Source organism: Pristiophorus japonicus, chromosome 7, assembly GCF_044704955.1.
Source record: "Pristiophorus japonicus isolate sPriJap1 chromosome 7, sPriJap1.hap1, whole genome shotgun sequence".
Taxonomy (NCBI): domain Eukaryota; kingdom Metazoa; phylum Chordata; class Chondrichthyes; family Pristiophoridae; genus Pristiophorus; species Pristiophorus japonicus.
Window position 1 is genome coordinate 89,528,962 of NC_091983.1, and position 21,346 is coordinate 89,550,307.

Sequence of the window (21,346 nt, forward strand, 5' to 3'; positions counted from 1 at the left end):
AAATTATTTTATTATCTTAAAAGAGTTAAAAGTGTTAAAACTGAACTTGATATTTAAAAAAGCAATCTTATATCTGCTTGTTTAAATTAATTCATTTTCTTCTTTATTAAAATGTGTTGGATGATATGAGTTTGCAGAACCTCGTGAGAAGTGAAATGAAAATTCTCAAAGAAACCTACGACATATTTCATTGCTTCTTCAGCACGTGTCCAAGTTTTCCTTTCTTTTACTTCAATCCCAGTGTCTGAATCGCTCATCTCTTAATCAGATTTGTCTTTATTGGTGACTATGCCAATAAGTTGCTCGTCGGTATAAGATTGTGCTACAGCTGTGTCGATGTCAACATGTATCCATTTAGCAAGCTCATCTTCTGCTCGGGATTTAAGTGCATTTGTATCGTGAGCACTGCTGACAATCTCCACGATTTCTTTGACAGCCTGTTCTGTATTAGCCCCAGCATAGAAACCTTTGAATTCTTCGTCAACAGAAGCACTGCCTTCAATCATGACATTGGGCCACAACTTGCGCCAACACCTCATCAGTGTTTCGTTTTTTACTTCTCTCCATGCCAGAGAGCATGCAAAGATGGCATCTTTAATAGTGTATGCTCTCTGGAATTCAATGATTGATAGATCGCTATTAATCAATCTGCACATGAAGTTGTTCCTATAGTGGCACTGGAAGTTTTGTATGACACCCTGATCCATAGGTTGAATGAGCAAGATCACATTGCAGGGCAGATAGTATGCGAAAATGTTGCCACAACTGGACACTAATTTTGACTCATGCGGGTGTGCTCTGCAATTGTCCAGAAACAGGACACACTTCCCATTAGGTTTGCCTATTTTCTTCATGTTTTCTCGAGCTTGGGGGACAAATTCTGTTGAGAACCATTTCATGAATATGTCCTTGTCCATCCACGCATTTTTCTGAGCCTTTTCGCTGACTGGTAAATGAGCAATTCCCTTTAAAGCACGTGGTCATCTTGATTTGCCAATCACTAAAAGTGGAGGTCTGTGTTCACCAGAGGCATTGGCACAATTTAAGATTGTTAACCTCTCCTTATTCATCTTAAAGCCTGCAGCTTCCTTCTCCCCTGCTGCAGCAAACACCTCCACAGTAAGCCAGTCTCATCGGCGTTATACATTTGATCTGCGGTCAATTTCATTTCCTGCACCATTCCAGCAAATGTTTTTGCATAATTCTGTGCGGCCTCACTGTCTGCTGATCTTTTCTCGCGCGACACATCCAGCTGGCGAATGCCATGGCGCTGCTTAAATCGTGTGAGCCACCCCTCTGAGAAAATGCACTCTTCATCTGGATTCATTCTCGTCTTGAAGTCCTTGGCCTTTGCTGTATTCATTGGCCCTGAAATTGCCACACCTTCAGACTGCTTCAAAGCAAACTATTCATAAAGCGCCTGGTCGAGTTTGTCAAGCTTCGGCTTTCGCAAATTCTTGCGGGCCATTACCTTCACGGGAGATTCAGAAGCATCGGTGAATCTTTCAAGGTCTTTCTTTTGCTTCTTGATATCGTAAATTGTTGATGAACCAACTTCATATTCCTCCATCAAGTTACGCACACTTCTGCCAGCTTCATACTTCTTTATAATTTCTAACTTCTGCTGAAAGCACAATACCTTTCGTTTCCTTTTAGTGCCTCCACAAGACATTTTAACTTGTGCACCCGACTGCTTGAACTGCTTTCAATGTGTGTGGCAGTTGCAAAGTGAGAAAGAAGTCTACGCCTGCTTCAATTTATGTGTGCTTGCTAGTTGAAGTGATTGAGATGTTCACGTGTGTGACAGTTATTTAATGCCTGTGTCAGTTGCGAAGTGAGAAAGGAGTGCACGCCTGAGTCAATTTATGTGTGATTGACACTTGAGGTGATCGAGATATTCACGTGTGCGACAGATTTTAAAAGTGCCGTTGCAGCGGGTTCTCCGTTAGATCCATGTACGGATAATCGAGAGTTGCCTGTACTGCAGAATAGACATACTAAGGTAGAAATTAATTATGGGTCGTTTCCAGGCACATAACCAATGGTTTGCAGTCAGGGCATGCCCAAACCGGGAGGCCTGAGGCTCGTCTGAATTGGGCCTTAGACCTCATATAATTTAATTTAATCAAGTTGCTGCTGCCTATTGCTGCCTTGCATGTAGCCGGGTTCAGGTAAGTCTCGGGGAAGGACAATGGAAGGGGAGCAGATCGCAGGCTGGTAGTGGTGCTCGGGTGTGCAGTGGAGCCAAGAGGAGCACTCTTGTTGCTCTGGAGTCCACATCAAGCATTTTTGTGAGGGCTGCTTGCTAGGCTGCATTTGCGAAAGAAAAATTTGAACAGGCACCGCACCCTATTTGGTGGAAGATAGACATTGGGTCCCTCAGTAACAAGAGGCCCACGCCTGGCAGCCTTAAGTAAAAACTCCAAAGCTGCTTTTACCAGTATGGTAGCGTCTGCAACACAGATCGTGTGTGGGACATTGCACGCTTAAATTAGTCCTTTTTGCCCTTTTTTCTGCAGATTATAATGGAAACATCGATTACCAATTTCTACTCCACTTATTTCTTTGCAGATCTTCTAAGTTAAGCCAACAACATTTCAACATAATAGAAAAAATTATCGCCCAACTTATAAAGCATAGATTTTTATAACTGTATCCTGACATCACCATCTATTTTTGTCACATGCAGTTTACATCATAAATACAAGTCTATTGCCATTCTAGTTGTAGAACACAGCAATTACTATCCCCCGGCAGTTGTCCATCTCCTTTCCTGTAAGTAATAACTCATGGGTATGGTTCCACAGGGATGAAGTCTTCTCTCATTCCCCACCAAAGAGGATATGCTTCATGTGTGAGCACAGACATGTGTGAGTGTCAGTAGGCTCTTCAATTAAGAAGGGCATGACAGGTAAACTCATTGCTGTCCTCATCTGACATTCACATGTGCATCAAACACTAATTGATTATTCAACTAGCAAGCCAGGGATAGGGAGGTAAATTGTATTGAAGCATTGAAGCACTGACCACACTTGACCAGCTTCGCTGGGCAGGCCACATTGTTCACATGCCAGACACGAGACTCCCAAAGCAAGTGCTCTACTCGAAACTCCTTCACGGCATACGAGCCAAAGGTGGGCAGAGGAAACATTACAAGGACACCCTCAAAGCCTCCCTGATAAAGTGCAACATCCCCACTGACACCTGGGAGTCCCTGGCCAAAGACCGCCCTAAGTGGAGGAAATGCATCCGGGAGGGCGCCGAGCACCTCAAGTCTCATCACCGAGAGTATGTAGAAATCAAGCGCAGGCAGCGGAAAGAGTGTGCGGCAAACCAGTCCCACCCACCCTTTCCCTCAATGACTATCTGTCCCACCTGCGACAGGGACTATGGTTCTCGTATTGGACTGTTCAGCCACCTAAGGACTCATTTTAAAAGTGGAAGAAAGTCTTCCTTGATTCCGAGGTGCCTATGATCTAGTTTAGATCATCTAACTCAGAAAACATCAGGGATCAAATCTGCGACCTTCCAGATCTATAATGCTCAGTTCCAAACTGGGCAACAAATTTACCAATTGATCCATCTAGGGTTAGGGAGTGCCAGTCACTGTCGCTGTGGCTCAGTGGGTCACACACTCACCTCTGAGTCAGAAGGTTGTGGGTTCAAGACTCACTCCAGGAACTTGAGCCCATAAATCTCAGCTGACACTCCAGTGCAGTGCTGAGGGAGTGCTCTACTGACAGAGGTGCTGTCTTTCAGATGAGACGTTAAACCAAGGCCTGTCTGCTCCCTCAGATGGCCGTAAAAGATCCCATGGCACTATTTGAAAGAAGAGCAGCGGAGTTATCCCCGGTGTCCTGGTCAATCTTTATCCCTCAATCAACGTAACATTTTAAAAAAACAGATTATCTGGTCATTATCACATTGCTGTTTGTGGGAGTTGCTGTGCGCAAATAGGCTGCCGCGTTTCCACTCCAAAAGTATTTCATTGGCTGTAAAGCACTTTGAGACGTCTGGTGGTTGTGAAAGGCGCTATATAAATGTAAGTCTTTATTTCTTTTTTTAATCAATTAACTTCAGTGTTATACAATATGTTTGATTAAAACATTTAAAACATAAGATCGAAAATTGGGCTTTAATCTGGTCTAAATAAAACATGCAACTTCACATTATGAATAAACTATGTTTAGGACCATATGCTACACAATCTCAGGGTTCAGATAACTTTATGAATAGTTGTGGCATGACCTGAATCCTTTGATTGTGTTACAACTTTGCAAAACACTCCAACATAGCAATTATTCTTTGTAGAATACACCCAGTTAACATTTTATCATATTTTTGGAAACATTTATGATCATTTAAAGGCAGCACATTTTTCCAACGGAGATGCAGGGCTTATTATGGTAGCTTGTTTGTTCAACTGAAAACAATGGAAGCACAAGAGGGCAATAGCACAGGACAAGATGATTTCCTGCTTTGTTGTACTCCCATTGTTTTCAATGAGGGGCAACATGATTTGATTTGCTATGATATCCTTTCATTTCCTCTTTCATGTGGTAGCAAGCAACCTTAGTTGACTCCCATAATATGTTTTGAAACAATGTATAGCCAAACATAGTATTTTGCAATGCTGTATTGAAGTAGATTTCTGTGAAGAGATAAATGCACTGTAATTTACAGTGTGCCAGATAACCAATGTCTACAGTATACACATCATTAGCCTTTTTCTGTTTTCAGTACAGTGCTTGCTAGAACTTATTCATATCTAGCTGCCAGGCCAGCTGCACTCTTCTAGGGACCACTATCTTCTTTGCTCAATGGTTTTATTTTAAAAAATCCTTATTCAACTTAGCACTCAGAAAATAAGTATGTGAGACAATGGGGCCACGACTGTTTCCTTCATGTCACTCTAGTTTAAATAAAAAACTGTAGGTGACATGAGTGACAGTGTATTAAATCATAATCCTTTTATTACTGGGGTACCTGGGCTTCAATCTGGTCTAACAAACACGAGGCATATTTTTCTAAAAATTAAATAAGGCACGAATGATAACGTATTTCATTTCTCAGTGTCAGCTGCCATTTTTGACATTAGGTGATGGTTATGTTTCTGGCCCTTTTCTACCCTTCCAGCTTTTGTATTTTAGATTACACTTTTAGACGAGTCTTGAGAACATCTTCACTAGCCTCAGTATATAAGTAATCTTTTGTTGACAGGCCCAGAATAGTAACCAGAACAAACATTCTAGTAATTATTTGTACCGTCTGGAATTATCATTTGCCTCTATGGGTTTTCTTCCATTTTTGATAAGTGGTAGAACATCACAACACCAGACTTGGTGTTATGTTTGAACTAGTATGCAAATTCAAGGTGATACATAACGATAATGCAATGCATAGAGTTTACAAGAAAAAAATTCTATCTTGCTGGACAAAAGGAAAATGATAAAAAAGCCACAACGCAAGTGCGAAGCTATTCTTTTACAGGTAACTTATGAAGTGTTCATTTCCTTCTTACCATGGCAGGAGCTATGCTGATTTGTACAGCAGCCCAGAATTTCAGGCAAAATCTCCTGATGCCCTGTGGGAAATTGTCAGTTTGTAGCCAAATACAAAGTCACTAATCAATCCAAGAGGGAATTCAGGAGAAAAACTTCTTTACCCAGAGAATGGTTAAATGTGGAAGTCGCTACAAGGAGTAGTTGAGGCGACTAATATAGATGCATTTAAGGTGAAGCTAAATAAACAGGTCCAAACTAGCATAAGGGTATCCTGAGGAGAAAGGAATAGAGGAATATGTTGATGGCATTAGAAGAAGGGTGGGACGTGGCTTGTGTGGAGCATAAACACCGGCATGGACCTGTTGGGCTGAATGCCCATTTCTGTGCTATAAATACTATGTTATACTATCTATCTCTTAGGTGTTCCAACCTGACTCATAGAAAATCATATCGGCAGAAACTATTGCCAGGACTCCCTGAATTTTGAATAACTGTTGATTAGTCTAAAATAACAGGCTGTCATACATGTATTGGACAAATTACACAATCTTATTTGGTATTGTCCATTTTGAGGCGTTAATCCTGGCGGGGCGGTAACAATAGCGTCCCTTAAAAGTTTGCGCTGAAAACCGCAAAATTAGGTACCTGCACCCCTTGAGGGAAAGAAAGCGCTAAGTCAGTCGTTGCTCAATTCTCTTAGGGCAGTGGTAAATTTCCAGAAGAAATGCATTTGTTGCGACGGTCAGTATACATCCCGTGCACAGCCAAATCGTCAAGGTTTGGTAAGATAAATATGCTAATGCACAGTTCCAACTTCTCAGTCTGCTCAGAGCGGGAAAATGGAGGAGGAATGAGGTCACCACCTTCTCGGCCATGGGCGGGGACACATTGGTGGAGGCAGTGGAACGTGCTGCAACCTTTCAGTGGATGGAGGCCCGCTCCTAGAGTCTTCTGGAGGCTATGGGGGTGCGGGGAGGGAGGGTGGCCCAGCACTTCTCCACCAGGAACACAGTGGCCAGAACTGCGACACAATGTCGCCAGAAGTTCAATCATCTCACTAGAATCTCGAGGGTTAGTACCCTTTCTATTAACGTTGCAATGCAATAATGTGAAGCTCACTGACTCACACAATGTCAAGTCTTTGAAGTACCTGCTCCTTCACTATGTGTACTAGGCCATCGTCTTCATTGGTGAAAACACCATAAAAGTTCAGGTGCAGTTCAGCAGCCAAGTCCTGGCCAATCAAGCGGTGCTGACCTTCTTCTTTCCTACTCAGCTTGACCCCTCCTCGCACTACTGTTTCACTCTTGTTATGCGTACGCCACCTCCTTCTTCCCTTCCTGCCCCTTCCCTGCTGCTAACCACATGTCTGTTGCTTTGTGCTTGAAGATAATGAGCCACAAGCACTATCGACGAGGAGGAAGGGGACCAAAGTGCAACCACAGAGCGTGACCCTCCATCAGCAGCACTGAATGTGGACACTACCTCGGTGGAAGAGCCGACATTCCTGGGCTTTGAGAATCCTGAGGCTCCTAACCTCAGTGGCCTGCAGCAACGCCCAGCGTGTGGGGAAGCTCGGGGGCCAGCTCCTCGGAGGGTGAGTCGACGCATGAGTCCTGCACCCAGACACTCAGATGTGGACCTGGACTTGGAGGCTATGTCGAGAGAGTCCATGGTAATGCGCCAGGAACTTATGGGTGCATTGGATAGGGTCCCGCAGAGAATGGATGCACTTGCTCCGAGGTTGGCAGAGGCTTCCTCAAGCATTGTCCGTGCCTCTCTGCAGCCCAACAAGCCCATCCTTGCCTACTTAAAGAGGGAGATGGACTCAACAAGCGACAGTGGAGTGCCAGAGGTGATGGCACATGCCATGGTTGACATGGCAGCAGCTATCACATCACAGGCCGAAGCCACGCAAGGCCTTTGTGATGTGATGCATACACTGGTTGCTGGAACCAACTCTCAGACTGCTGAATTTCAGACTCAGTGTGCTGCGAGTCAGTCTCAGATTGATGCCATGCAATCGCTGACGACTGCCATCCTCTCTGTGTTCCCCACAGTCTGACGGGAAAGTGACAGTGTCGAAGCAGGCCAGTAATCTGTGCTCCCACAGATTGCTCCGGATGCTGAGGCTCTGCCCCGGGGAGTGGCAGTAGGCCGCTGGAAATGGAAGGTTCTGTTCTTGCTCAAGACGACAGCATTCCGGCTCCCACCACTGCCACTCCGCATTTGCACCTGCCGCAGTCTGCACCCCAGCCAGGCAGGACTGCTGCCGCCGATGCTGAGACAGTGCAGTCCGCAGCTGGGCCTTCCAGGCCCACAGCTTGTCCAGGGCTTCCTGCTAGGCCATCTTTAGTGTCTGCCTTACAGACAAGCAGCCCTTAAGCAGCCTTGTTGCAGGCACTGCGGCCCCATTAAGAATGAGCAATAGGCGTAGGAGGGGGGGGGGTTAAAGCAAGGGGTGGCAAATCGGTGAGTACATCTCAGTAAAGACTTTGCCCACCATGGACAGATGTCCTCATCCTGTAAATATAACTGTAAATACCTTGTTGCTGTTGTTTGACGCCTGCTATTGGTGTATGGGTCTGGGCGTAATATGGTATATGGAAGCTGGAGTGGAATGGGGCGTTTGTACACATATTGGTGAAGTTGATTGTGTGTTATGCTGTTTCAAGGGGCATTTGTTACATTTGTCATATGTTCCTGGTGAGGGGTTGTTGGTGTGATGTTTGAGGAGAGACTTTTGATGCCATCAATAAAATGTTAATTTGACCGTTTGCATTCCCGTCTTGTGTATAAATATGCAATTTCACCTAGATGTGCCATTATCGTAGCACATAGCCCAGGCAATATCATCTGATCCATCAGCTTCCTCCATTCAAGAAAAGCGATGCATTATGAGCCGCTGATATGTGGCCCTTGCACGGGCAGCTTTGCCACGTTGCCACCTCCATGTCTGCTGCTGCTCCTCCTCCTCCTCATTTGACTGGCCATTTGGGGCATCAGCAGGCTCCTCTTCCTCCTGAGGTGGAGCTGCAATCCCCACTGGCATTGCCTCGGCCCTCATTATGGCCAAGTTGTGCAGCTGCAGCACACCACAATGAATAGCAATACCTGTTGAGGGCAGTATTGAAGGCTGCCTCCAGAGCAGTCCAGGCATCGGAAACGCTGCTTCAGCACCCCTATTGTCTTCTCGATGATGTTGCGAGTGGCCGTATGGCTGCCATTGCAGCGGATCCACTTGGGTGGTGGAGTTGTGGAGGGGGGTCGTTAGTCAGGTGGCTAGTCCGTATCACTTGTCCTTGATCAGCTAGCCACACCCTTCCCATGATGGCTGAAACATTCGCAGCACATTGCTCTCACGCAGGACGAACGCATCACGCGTGCTGCCAGGACAGCAGGCATTCACTGGATATGCCGCGTGTGGTCGCACAGCAGCTGCACATTCAGGGAAACATAGAAACATAGAAACATAGAAAATAGGTGCAGGAGTAGGCTATTCGGCCCTTCGAGCCTGCACCACCATTCAATAAGATCATGGCGGATCATTCACTCAGTACCCCTTTCCTGCTTTCTCTCCATACCCCTTGATCCCTTTTGTCGTAAGGGCCACATCTAACTCCCTTTTGAATATATCTAACGAACTGGCCTCAACAACTTTATGCGGTAGAGAATTCCACAGGTTAACCACTCTCTGAGTGAAGAAGTTTCTCCTCATATCGGTCCTCAGTGGCTTACCCCTTATTCTTAGACTGTGACCCCTGGCTCTGGAACTCCCCAGCAACGGGAACATTCTTCCTGCCTCTAACCTGTCCAATCCCGTCAGAATTTTATATGTTTCTATGAGATCCCCTCTCATTCTTCTAAACTCCAGTGGATACAAGTCCAGTTGATCCAGTCTCTCCTCATTCGCTATTGGCTCTAGTAATGGGGAATGAACCAAAGCAGATAAGAGAAGTAAAAGTAGGGGAACATCTAGACAATAGTGACCATAATATAATACGCTTTAAGATGATAATTGAGAAGGACAGAAGTATGGTGAAAACCAGGTTAATAGATTGGAGAAAAGCTGATTTTGAATGGCTGAAAATAGAACTTGAGAAAATAATACAGGCAAAAATATTGGCAAAGAATGATGTAGAATAGCAATGGGAAACATTTAAAATATTGTTCAACAGATTGCAGGAACAATATATTCGGCTAAATGGTAAGGACAAACTAAACACGAATGAGACTCCATGGATGAATAAAGCCATAAGTGAACAACTGAGGGTAAGGGAAAAGGCATACATTAAGTACATGGACAGCAGGAGAGTGCATGATAAGGGAGAATACGAAGAGGTTAGAAGTAAAAAACAACTATGAAATTAAATTATCAAGGAATACAAAACAAAATAGTAAAATATTTTACAGGCACAGCAATAATAGAAAGGTTGGGATGGGAATAGAGCCATTAAGAGATAGATACAATAATACTACAGTTGACGATAGAGAGATGGCAGAAATATTCAATCATTATTTTGCCTCAGTATTTACCAGGGAGATAGAACAGGTGGACATGACATTGGAAGATGAGGTTAGTAATGAGATAAGTGCATTTAAAATAGAAAGAGGGGATATATTAAATAAACTAATCAAACTCAAAGAGGATAAAATCCCTGGTCTGGATGGATTGCATCCACGCATTTTAAAAGAAGCTATGGAAGAGATAGCAGAGGTATTACTTCACATATTTAACCCAGAACAATTAAAGGGACAGTTCCACTTTTTGTACAGCGATGCCAGTAATATACAGGGAAAATATATAATTGAGGGAAAAGATGTAATTGACAAATATGAACTAGCACCTGAGTGCGATCGGAGCCAATGTATCATGAATGTAAACGATAGAATGCCGGGTTCAATATATACGCCGACAAAACCAAGAGCAACCTCCTGTTTGAAGCACCAAGTCCAGCGGGCTACCTGATCATGTAGCCAGGGCCTCCGGGACCAATGTGATGCCCCAGGGAGTGTGGCCACACAGTGGGAGCTTACCCACTGCGGGGACAGCGATCAGCAAATGGCACAGGCACCACTACTAGCACCCTGTCCCAGATCGGCCCTACCTCTCTGGCCACCAGGGCCAGCACTGGGAGCAAGAGGCCAGCACCCTCCAGCCCTCCCAATGGGACCTGGGATGACCAGGCTCCCACTACCGCTGAAGGGCAGCAGGGAGACCCTGCAGCCCTCAAAGGAGGACAGGGAGGCCACACATTCCTGTGGCTCTGCCCAGCACTAAGCAACGGCAAAGGCCCTGAGACCCAGCCAGCTGGCAGAGGGCGCAGCGCCGCCATCAGACAACCTGGATACCGTCCAGTTATTCTGGAACAAGCGTCCTCACCTACCTGCACCTACACCCCAAGTGCAAGACTGTAATACCATGTATGTACCTTACCTGTAAAATGTACTTGTTCAACTCCAACCGTCCACTGCTGACCAATGTGGTGGTAATAACGACTTGGGGGTCCACAGGGAGAGAGCCATTCCCAAGCACAGACAAGGTGCAAGAGCTTTGGGCACTCAAGCCGAGGGCCAGAGCACCCAGTGCAAAGGCCAGTGGCACAAGACTTAGGGGGGAGTGATGTTGTGTATGTATATACCCTGTACACGCAATGTAAAGTTACATAAGACCAATGAATATATCTTTACACTGTGTACAATATGCTTGTGAACCAGAGGATGCAACTGGTGGAGACCTAGAGGTCACCTGCAGAGTGCAGGTAACTAAGTATAAAAGGGAACCCGCCTTACTGTAACCTCATTCAGAAGCTGCAATAAATGGACTAAGGTCACAACAGTTCAAGTGCAATACCTTACCTCATGGAGTCATTACTAGAGTGCTTACAGATAGTACATCAGCCACTTCTGCTGAGATGGAGGAGCTGGAAGAAAGGCAGCGTGCCAGGCACTTCAGCCAGGAAGCTAGTGAAGCATTGGTGAGCGTGGTGGAGAGGAGGTGGGCCTTACTCCATCTTGCTGGGGGAGCCAGACCACTCCCTCCTGCCTTTAAATGGATATGGAGTGACATTGTACAGGAGGTGTCTGCTGCAGACACTGTGCCAGAACTGGCACATAGTGCAGATAAAGGTTCAACGACCTCATGAACATGGTCAGGGTCCATACCATTTGCATCTATGCATGCCTCCATGACTTCTAACATTAATCTCACACACTATGTGACGTTTGTCATGCATCTGGTCCCTTTCAACACTCTGTGGGATGGTTTTGACAATGCATAACAAAGATGAAGGCTTACTTTGGCACCCATTGGCTTCTAATGATGTATGCATATTATTTGTATCATTAACATCGTCCCTCGCAATACATTCCAACTGCTCCTATCCCTTTCTGAAAGATCACCTGCAGCCCCCATGTTAGATGCCTCTAACTTGCATATTGACAAAACACATGCTAGACCCAAGCAGATTGAATGGAGGATACTAGAACATTCACACATTATCACCTATTCTACTGTACTAGGTATATAAGAACATAAGAAATAGGAGCAGGAGCAGGCGATACGGCCCCTCAAGCCTGCTCCGCCATTCAATAAGATCATGGCTGATCTGATCATGGACTCAGCTCCACTTCCCCGCCCGCTCCCTGTAAGGGGGTGGGGGGGGGCGGCGGTGGGGTTGTGGTGTCTATGAGAGGGTCAGGTTCCCTTCTGACCAACTTGAGCGGTTTCGAATCACTCCCCCTCCCTTGGGTTCTATACTCTGGATTTATTTGGGGGGTGTGACAAAAGTGCAGAGGACAATGGTTTGATGCAAAAAACTTTGGTTTTATTACAGTCAAGGTAATATAGGCTCATTACTCGAGTAAGAAAATGCACGGCCAAACTTACAATCACTCTAATAAAGAACAAGAGAAGGAAAGATACAAGGTCAAACTTAAAATCACTCGAACTAGTACCATACACTACCCCTTCAAAGGGGGTTGCAGTAAAATTATACCTCCCACCTCCCAATACCTAATTCTAGCTAGGTTAGACTCCAGGGCAGGGACTTATGCTTACCAATCCTTTTGATAGTTAATGGTAGATGGTGATGTTCTTTCTTCCTTCAGGACTTCAAGACTTCGAGGCTGGAGAAGTTAGTTTACAACTGTCACGTTGGTTTCTCTCCTTATCTTGATGAGGTAGTAGCAACCACCTCTCTCCCCCACTAACCTCTGTTCAGTGTTCTAACCTTGCCGCCCAATCTGTTCACAATCCTTTGTATAATTTTGGTGGGCTTGGTTCTTCTTTGTAATATTTTGTCGGGCTCGTTAAAGTTGATATGTCTTGGGTGGGTTGATCTCCGAAAAACTGTTTCCTAATGGAAAAAATTAGTTTGGTAATTGCAATGTCCTTTTGTGCTTAGTCTTTCGCCTACAGGCTGGATTGGGCCTTTTTATGATGTATATACTGAAAATGGTTTGTCCAGACCCAAGTTGATGGGGAACTATCTCTGGGTGATACTGTGATGGTAATGTCTCTTGTGGAGGAAGATTTCCAAATACTCATTCTTCCAGACAGGTTACCTCAGTCCTCACACACAGACAGTTCCAATAATCAAGTGGGCTTCCTTTGTTCCCTAGGTCCGCCCACTGGCTTGAATTTGTCTTGTAAAAGTTCATAACTCTATTAAAGTTCGTAGTTTCTCCCATAAGCACTTTAGAGTTCCAAACTTTTCGGTATATAGACCCAAATTAAATTTCCTTTCGAATGAGCCCAAACACAGGGGGGGTTCTGGTGAATTTTGCTCACTGCACCCCATAACCCCTTATCCCCTTATATGTGGCACAACAGCAGAGAAACCCTTTCTGAACCCTTCCTATTTTTCTCGTTGCAGTCCAAGCACTCTCATAATTGAAAGGAGCACTGCGGACAAGCGGGGGGTCTGCCTCATACAATCTTGCTTCCTGATGTGGAGGAGAAGGTCCCTGCCCTCATTGGAGCTCCAGCTTGGACAGTTGCCGGGGCGATGCTGAGCCCCCTTCGGGTAGTGAGGGTATGTAAATGGATGGCGCGATTCAAGACACTGCATTGAGAGATATAATGGAATTGCGGCGGCCCTTCCAATCAACCTGTGCTATGCCACCTTCCTCATGTCACCCTGTCCCCTCCCCTGCTGCTAACCACTCCTCTATTGTTTTCTACTTCCAGATGATCAACCAGAGGTGCAGCATGCCTCGAGGGAGGCCTCCACTTCAGGCCATGCTGCGGATGATGAGGAACTGGAGAGATTGCTCCGGCGGAGCATCAGAGCCCACTAGTTGCCTATCGGGGCTAAGTTGATCTAGCGATGATGCTGACTTCTCAGGGTTTGAGGATTCGGAGACTCCTGGTCCCAGTGGCGTACCGCAACGCAGTGTCAGGTTGGAATCTCACAGGCCAGCTCTCCGGAGGGTGAGTTGGCAAAGTTGGTCTGCTCAAAGACAGGCAGACGTGGAACTGGACCTGGTGGAAATCCACCTTATTGATGCATTGGGACGGATCCCAATGAGCATCGACAAACTCACTGTGACTGTTGCAGAGGCAACGTCACAGATTGTTGTTGTAAGTCATGAGTTCAGTGAGGCCATCGTTGCTCACATACAGAGGCTGGTGGCCTCGAGCAGTGACAGTGGATTTTCAGAGTGTGTGGCGCGTGCCCTTGATCACAATGCAGACTCGAGCGCATCACAGGCACAAGCTTTGCTTGAGCTTGTGCAGGTAATGCAGTCCACGTTTGCATCCATACTCTCTGCATTCCCCACTGTCCAACGGGAAGTGACAGTCCCAAAGCAGGCCAGCAAGTTGTGGGGTGACATCATGCTCCAGTTGCTAAGGTCCAGCCCCGTCAGAGAGTCAGTGGCTCCAGGGAAATGGCAGGTTCTGTCCTTCCTCACGATGACAGAATTCCGGCTCCCACTACTCACTCGCCAACCATGCACCATACACAGTTGAGACCCCAGCCACATGTGATTGGTAACGCTGAGGAAGAGGTGCCCCAGTTGAAGCCGGGCCTTCCAGGCCAGGAGCTGGTCCAGTGCATTCTCTGATGCCTTCTACATTGTCTGGGTCCCCAATACAGCAGCCCTCCAGCAGCCTTGCTGTATGCCCTCAGGCATCATTGAGGAGGAGCAGCAGGCATGGGTGGTGGTTGAAGGGACGGGGGGTAAATGGTCACAAAAACCCATTAAGGGCTAGCAACACTTAATTGCTAGGAATGTGCATAGTGTGATAACAATGCACTCCTGTTCAATGGTGTTGGTGCATGAAGCAGGGTAGTGTGACTTAATTTTTTGTTCACTGCATGAAGCAGTTTTGTGTGACCTTACATTTTGTTCATTGCATGAAGCAGTTTTGTGTTACTTTAGATGTTGTTGAGTGCAGGGAGCAGATTTATGTTAATTTACATGTTGCTGACTGCAGGGATCAGTTCTGTGTTCATAAGTCTTTAACCATTGTATAGTTTTGGGTTTTGAGGGATGGGGGCAAATTGAAACTGTTGCATCTTGGCAAAATTGTTGTTTGACCTTTGAAATTGCTGTCTTGTGTCTCATTTGCAGAATCAGATGTAGAATAGCTCGCATGGTGGCATAGAGTAACAAGGCAATGCCCCAACCTCCCCTTCCCCATTCAAGTAAACCCCTCAATGATGAGCTGCTGACGTAAGGCTCTTGCTGCGGCCACATCTCCACGCTGCCTCCCTTGTGGTGGATGCAGTATGGGTTCCTCGGCAGGCTCCTCATCCTCGTCCTCCTCCTCCTGCCCGCTAGTAGTCGTGCAATCCCCATTACAATACCTGTCCCCTCATGATGGCTAGGTTGTGTAGCATGCAGCACATGACAATGAACTCGGAGACCTGTTGAGGGGAGTAATAAAGGCTGCCTCCAGAGCGGTTCAGGCATCAGAAGCACTGCATCAGCATATCAATTGTCTGTTCAATGATGTTGCAGGTGGCTGCATGGCTGTCATTAATAGCGTTATTTGGCTTCTGTAGCGGGGTTCCGGAGGGGGGGGAGGGTCATGAGTCAGGTGGCCAGGCTGTATCCTTTGTCCCTGATCAGCCAGCCCTACCCTTGTCTTTGTCGCTGAAACATCTGTGAGACGCTGCTCTCATGCAAGATGAAAGCATCATGTGTGCTCGCTGGATACCGGGCATTGACTGTGAGGATGTGCTGAGTGTGGTCGCATACCAGCTGAACATTGAGGTAGTGGGATCTCTTTCGGTTTCGGATGATCTCTACGTTCTGTGTTGGTGCTAGCAAGGCGACGTGAGTACAGTCAATGGCACCTTGAACCTTGGGGAAGTCTGCAATTCGTCCAAACCCTAGACCCTCTCATTCTGGCTGTCCCTGCTCTTGAGAAGCTTCATGAAGTCCATTCTGCGTGCGTACAGTGCCTTTGTCATCTGGCAAATGCAGCAACGTGCAGTGAGTTGCTGCATATGTCGCCAGCTGCTGCCTGAAAGGAGCCGAAGGCATAGAAGGCCATCTTCACTGTAACCTTCACCTCGACGGGCAGCGCAGTCCAGTTGGTGCTGGTAGGCTGTAGGTCTGCCTGTAGTAGTTGGCATATCTCTGTCAGCACTTATTTTCTGAAGCACAGCCTTGAAATGCACTGCACATCAGAAATGTGGAGATATGAGTGGTGCTCCCTGTAAACCCATGGGGGATAAGGCCTCCTCCCCAAACGTCTGTGACTTCTTCAATTCCATTGACCACCATGGACAAGAACCCTTCTTCCAGCTTGAAGCCGCCAGCCAATAGCAACCAGCATGATTTGCTGGTGAACTAGCATTGCCCCCATTGAAATCTCTTATTGACCTTGAAAACAAAGGGTTAAGTCACATAAAAGTGTCGCTTTAAACTGTAGACTCATGCAGCGTTCTGCACGCAACCGTGGCAGTCACTGACAATTGCGATACAAGGTCCTCCAGCCTCCCTTTAAATATCCCGCCGATTGCGCCTGCTGCGCCCTGGGATCGCCTGTATTTTTCAGTCGGTTCCTGGGGCAGTCGCAAAATCAGGCGTTAGAGCCAAAAGTTCCACCCGGGGCACTGGCACAGCCTTGCACGACGATTTACGTCATCATGATGGTCAAATCGAAAGGTGGGGTGATAATTTTTGGCGTAGCTGCAAAAACATTGTCGAAACTTCTGGGTGGGCGCTAAATCCTGGATGCCCCATTTGACGCCCAGAAATACCATTTACCACCCCACCGGGGCACAAATCGAGGCACAAAATAGCATAAAATATAGCCTGGAAAGTCTTAATCGACCAACGTCTTTGAATTTTTTGAAGAGGTAACAGAGAGAGTAGACATAGAAACATAGAAAATAGGAGCAGTAGTAGGCCATTTGGCCCTTTGATGCCTTTTTTTTTCTAGAAATCTATCTATCTCCCTCTTAAATATATTCAGTGACTTGGCCTCCACAGGTTCACCATCCTCTGAGTGAAAACATTTCTCCTCATCTCGGTCCTAAATTTCCTACTCTGTATCCTGACACTGTGTTCTAGACTTCCCAGCCAGGGGAAACATCCTCCCCGCATCCAGTTAATCCAACCCATTCAGAAATTTTACGTTTCAATGAGATTCCCTCTCATTCTTCTAAACTCTAGTGAATACAAGCATAGTCCACCCAATCTCTCCTCATACGACAGTCCTGCCATCCCAGCAATCAATCTGGTAAACCTTCGCTGCACTCCCTCTATGGCAAGTATATCCTTTCTTAGGTAAGGAGACCAAAACTGCACACACTACTCCAGGTGCGGTCTCACCAAGGCCCTGTATAATTGTAGTAAGACATCCTTGCTCTTGTATTCAAACCCTTTTGCAATGAAGGCCAACATACTATTTGCCTTCCTAACTGCTTGCTGCATCTGCATGTTTACTTTCAATGACTGGTGTACAAGGACACCCAGGTCCCTCTGTACATCAACACTTCTCAAGCCATCACCATTTAAATAATACTTTGTCCTTATGTTTTTCCTATCAAAGTGGATAACTTCACATTTATCCACGTTATACAGCACCTGCCATGTGTTTGCCCATTCACTCAACCTATCTAAATGCCTTGCAGCGTCTTTGCATCCTCCTCACAACTCACAATCCCACCTAGTTTTGTGTCGTCAGCAAACTTGGAAATATTACATTTGGTTCCCTCATTTATAATATATATAGGGGCCCAGGTACCCCACTCGTCACTGCCCGCCTCCTGAAAAAGACCCGTTTATTCCTACTCTCTGTTTCCTGTCAGTTAACCAATTTTCAATCCATGCCAGTACATTATCCCCAATCCTATGTGCTTTAATTTTGCACACTAACCTCTTATGTGGGACTTCTGAAAATCCCCTGAAAAACTACATCCACTAGTTCTCCCTTATCTATTCTATCAGTTACATCCTTAAAAAACTCCAGTAGGTTTGCCAAACGTGATTTTCCTTTCATAAATCCATGTTGACTTTGTTTAATCCCGTTGATATTATCTAAGTGTGCCGTTATCACATCCTTTATAAAAGACTCCAGCATTTTCCCTGCTACTGATGTCAGGCTAACCAGTCTGTAGTTCCCTGTTTTCTCTCTCCCTTCTAAGAGGCGCCCCAGTTGAAAGCCGGGCCTTCCAGGTCAGGAGCTGCTCCAGTGCATTCTCTGATGCCTTCTGCATTGTCTGGGCCCCCAATACAGCAGCCCTCCAGCAGCCTTGCTGTATGCCCTCAGGCATCATTGAGGAGGAGCAGCAGGCATGAGTGGTGGTTGAAGGGACGGGGGGTAAATGGTCACGAAAACCCATTAAGGGCTAGCAACACTTAATTGCTAGGAATGTGCATAGTATGATAACAATGCACTCCTGTTCAATGGTGTTGGTGCATGAAGCAGGGTAGTGTGACTTCACTTTTTGTTCACTGCATGAAGCAGTTTTGTGTGACCTTACATTTTGTTCATTGCATGAAGCAGTTTTGAAGCATTTTAGATGTTGTTGAGTGCAGGGAGCAGATTTATGTTAATTTACATGTTGCTGACTGCAGGGATCAGTTCTGTGTTCATAAGTCTTTAACCATTGTATAATTTTGGGTTTTGAGGGGTGGGGGCAAATTGAAACTGTTGCATCTTGCTCAAAATTGTTGTTTGACCTTTGATATTGCTGTCTTGTATCTCATTTGCAGAATCAGATGTAGAATAGCTCGCATGGTGGCATAGAGTAACAAGGCAATGCCCCAACCTCCCCTTCCCCATTCAAGTAAACCCCTCAATGATGAGCTGCTGATGTAAGGCTCTTGCTGCGGCCACATCTCCATGCTGCCTCCCTTGTGGGGGATGCAGTATGGGTTCCTCGGCAGGTTCCTCATCCTCGTCCTCCTCCTCCTGCCCGCTAGTAGTCGTGCAATCCCCATTACAATACCTGTCTCCTCATGATGGCTAGGTTGTGTAGCATGCAGCACATGACAATGAACTTGGAGACCTGTTGAGGGGAGTATTGAAGGCTGCCTCCAGAGCGGTCCAGGCATCGGAAGTGCTGCTTCAGCATATCAATTGTCTGTTCAATGATGTTGCGGGTGGCTGCATGGCTGTCATTAATAGCGTTGTTTGGCTTCTGTGGCGGGGTTCCGGAGGCGGGGGTAATGAGTCAGGTGGCCAGGCTGTATCCTTTGTCCCTGATCAGCCAGCCCTACCCTTGTCTTTGTCGCTGAAACATCTGTGAGACACTGCTCTCATGCAAGATGAAATCATCATGTGTGCTCCCTGGATACCGGGCATTGACTGTGAGGATGTGCTGAGTGTGGTCGTAGACCAGCTGAATGTTGAGGTAATGGTGTCTCTTTCGGTTTCGGATGATCTCTGCTTTCTGTGTTGGTGCTCGCAAGGCGACGTGAGTACAATCAATGGCACCTTGAACCTTGGGAAGCCTGAAAATCATGCAAACCCTAGAACCCTCTCATTCTGGCTGTCCCTGCTCATTGGAAGCTTTATGACGTCCATTCTGCGTGCGTACAATGCCCTTGTCATCTGGCGAATGCAGCAATGTGCAGCCTGCTGCTGCCTGGAAGGAGCCGGAGGCATAGAAATTCATCATCACTGTAACCTTCACCTCGACGGCAGCGTAGACCTGTTGGTGCTGGTAGGCTGTAAGTCTGCCTGTAGTAGTTGGCATATCTCTGTCAGCACTTATTTTCTGAAGCACAGCCTTCGAACGCACTGCGCATCAGAAATGTGGAGATATGAGTGATGTTCCCTGTAAACCCGTGGGGGGTAAGGCCTCCTCCCCAAACGTTTGTGACTTCTTCAATTCCGTTGCCCACCATGGACAAGAACCCTTCTTCCAGCTTGAAGCCGCCAGCCAATAGCAACCAGCATGATTTTATGGCGAACTAACATTGCCCCCATTGAAATTTCTTACTGACCTTGTAAACAAAGGGTTAAGACACATAAATGTGCCGCTTTCAACTGTAGACTCATGCAGCATTCCGCACACAACCGTGGCAGTCACTGACAACTGCGATACAAGGTCCTCCAGCCTCCCTTTAAATATCCAGATGATTGCGCCTGCTGCAACCTGGGATCGCCTGCTTTTTTCGGTCAGGTCCTGGGGCAGTCGCAAAATCAGGCGTTAGGGCTAAAAGTTCCACCCGGGGCACAGGCACAGCCTTACACGATGATTTAGTCATCATGATGGTCAAAACTAAGGGTGGGGTGATAATTATGGCGCTGCTTCAAAAACATTGGCAAAACTTCTGGGTGGGCGCTAAATTCTGGATGCCCCATTTGACGCCCAGAAACACCATTTACCACCTCACCGGGGCACAAAACGAGGCACAAAATAGCATAAAATATAGTCTGGAAAGTCTTAATCGACCAACTTCTTTGAATGTTTTGAAGAGGTAGCAGAGAGAGTAGACAATGGAAATGCAGTAGATGCAATTTATCTCGACTTTCAAAAGGCCTTCAAGAAGGTGCCCCATAATAGACTGATGAACAAGGTCAGAGAATGCAGAGTCAGTGGACAAGTAGCAGAATGGATTGCTAACTGGCTTCAAGACAGAAAGCAGAGAGTAGTGGTAAAGGGAAGCTTATCAGAGTGGCAGAAGGTGGGTAGTGGTTTTTCACAAGGATCAGTGCTGGGACCACTGTTGTTCACAATTTACATTAAAGATTTAGACTTTGGAATCAAAAACACAATTTCTAAATTTGCGAATGACACCAAAATGGAGGGGGGGGGGATAATCAACACTGAGGAGGACTGCAACAAATTACAGGAGGACATAAATAAACTTGCAGAATGGGCATATCATTTGCAAATTAAGTTCAACACAGATAAATGCGAGGTATTACATAGAAACATAGAAAATAGGTGCAGGAGTAGGCAATTCGGCCCCTCGAGCCTGCACCACCATTCAATAAGATCATGGCTGTGTTAGTGAAAATAAATTCACATAGACTCTGGTCAGGTAAGAGAGACAACTTTATTGCTAACAGAGCTCTGAGAGAAGAGTTGAGGTCCCGCGACCTGCGAATCACCTTCTTCCCGAGTGCCTTGTGCCGCGGGGTTATAAGCAGTTTACAGGGGGCGGAATACAATCATTTAAATTCATTTACATACAACCAATCAATCCATATGGCAACGCAATTCATTTACATACAACTTTTTAGTTCTAGTGAAACCTGATAGCATGGCGTGAGTTTGGGGGCCCTTCCTCTGTTTCTTCTTTTGTGGTTAGTTATTCTGTTGCAAAGCTTTCTATGAAACAGTGGCCTGCACCTGGCCAGGAGTCACTTGTTGCTGCAGAGTTCATATCAGGGACAGCAGATAGGCTTCTTGGTACAAAGTTCA

The 21,346-nt window shown here is 46.2% G+C and overlaps 1 pseudogene; it reads right to left on the reverse strand.

The window, feature by feature from the left end:
• Positions 1–260: 260 nt before the first annotated feature.
• Positions 261–1,672, reverse strand: LOC139266595 (jerky protein homolog; annotated as a pseudogene).
• Between the last annotated feature and the right edge of the window lie 19,674 nt (positions 1,673–21,346).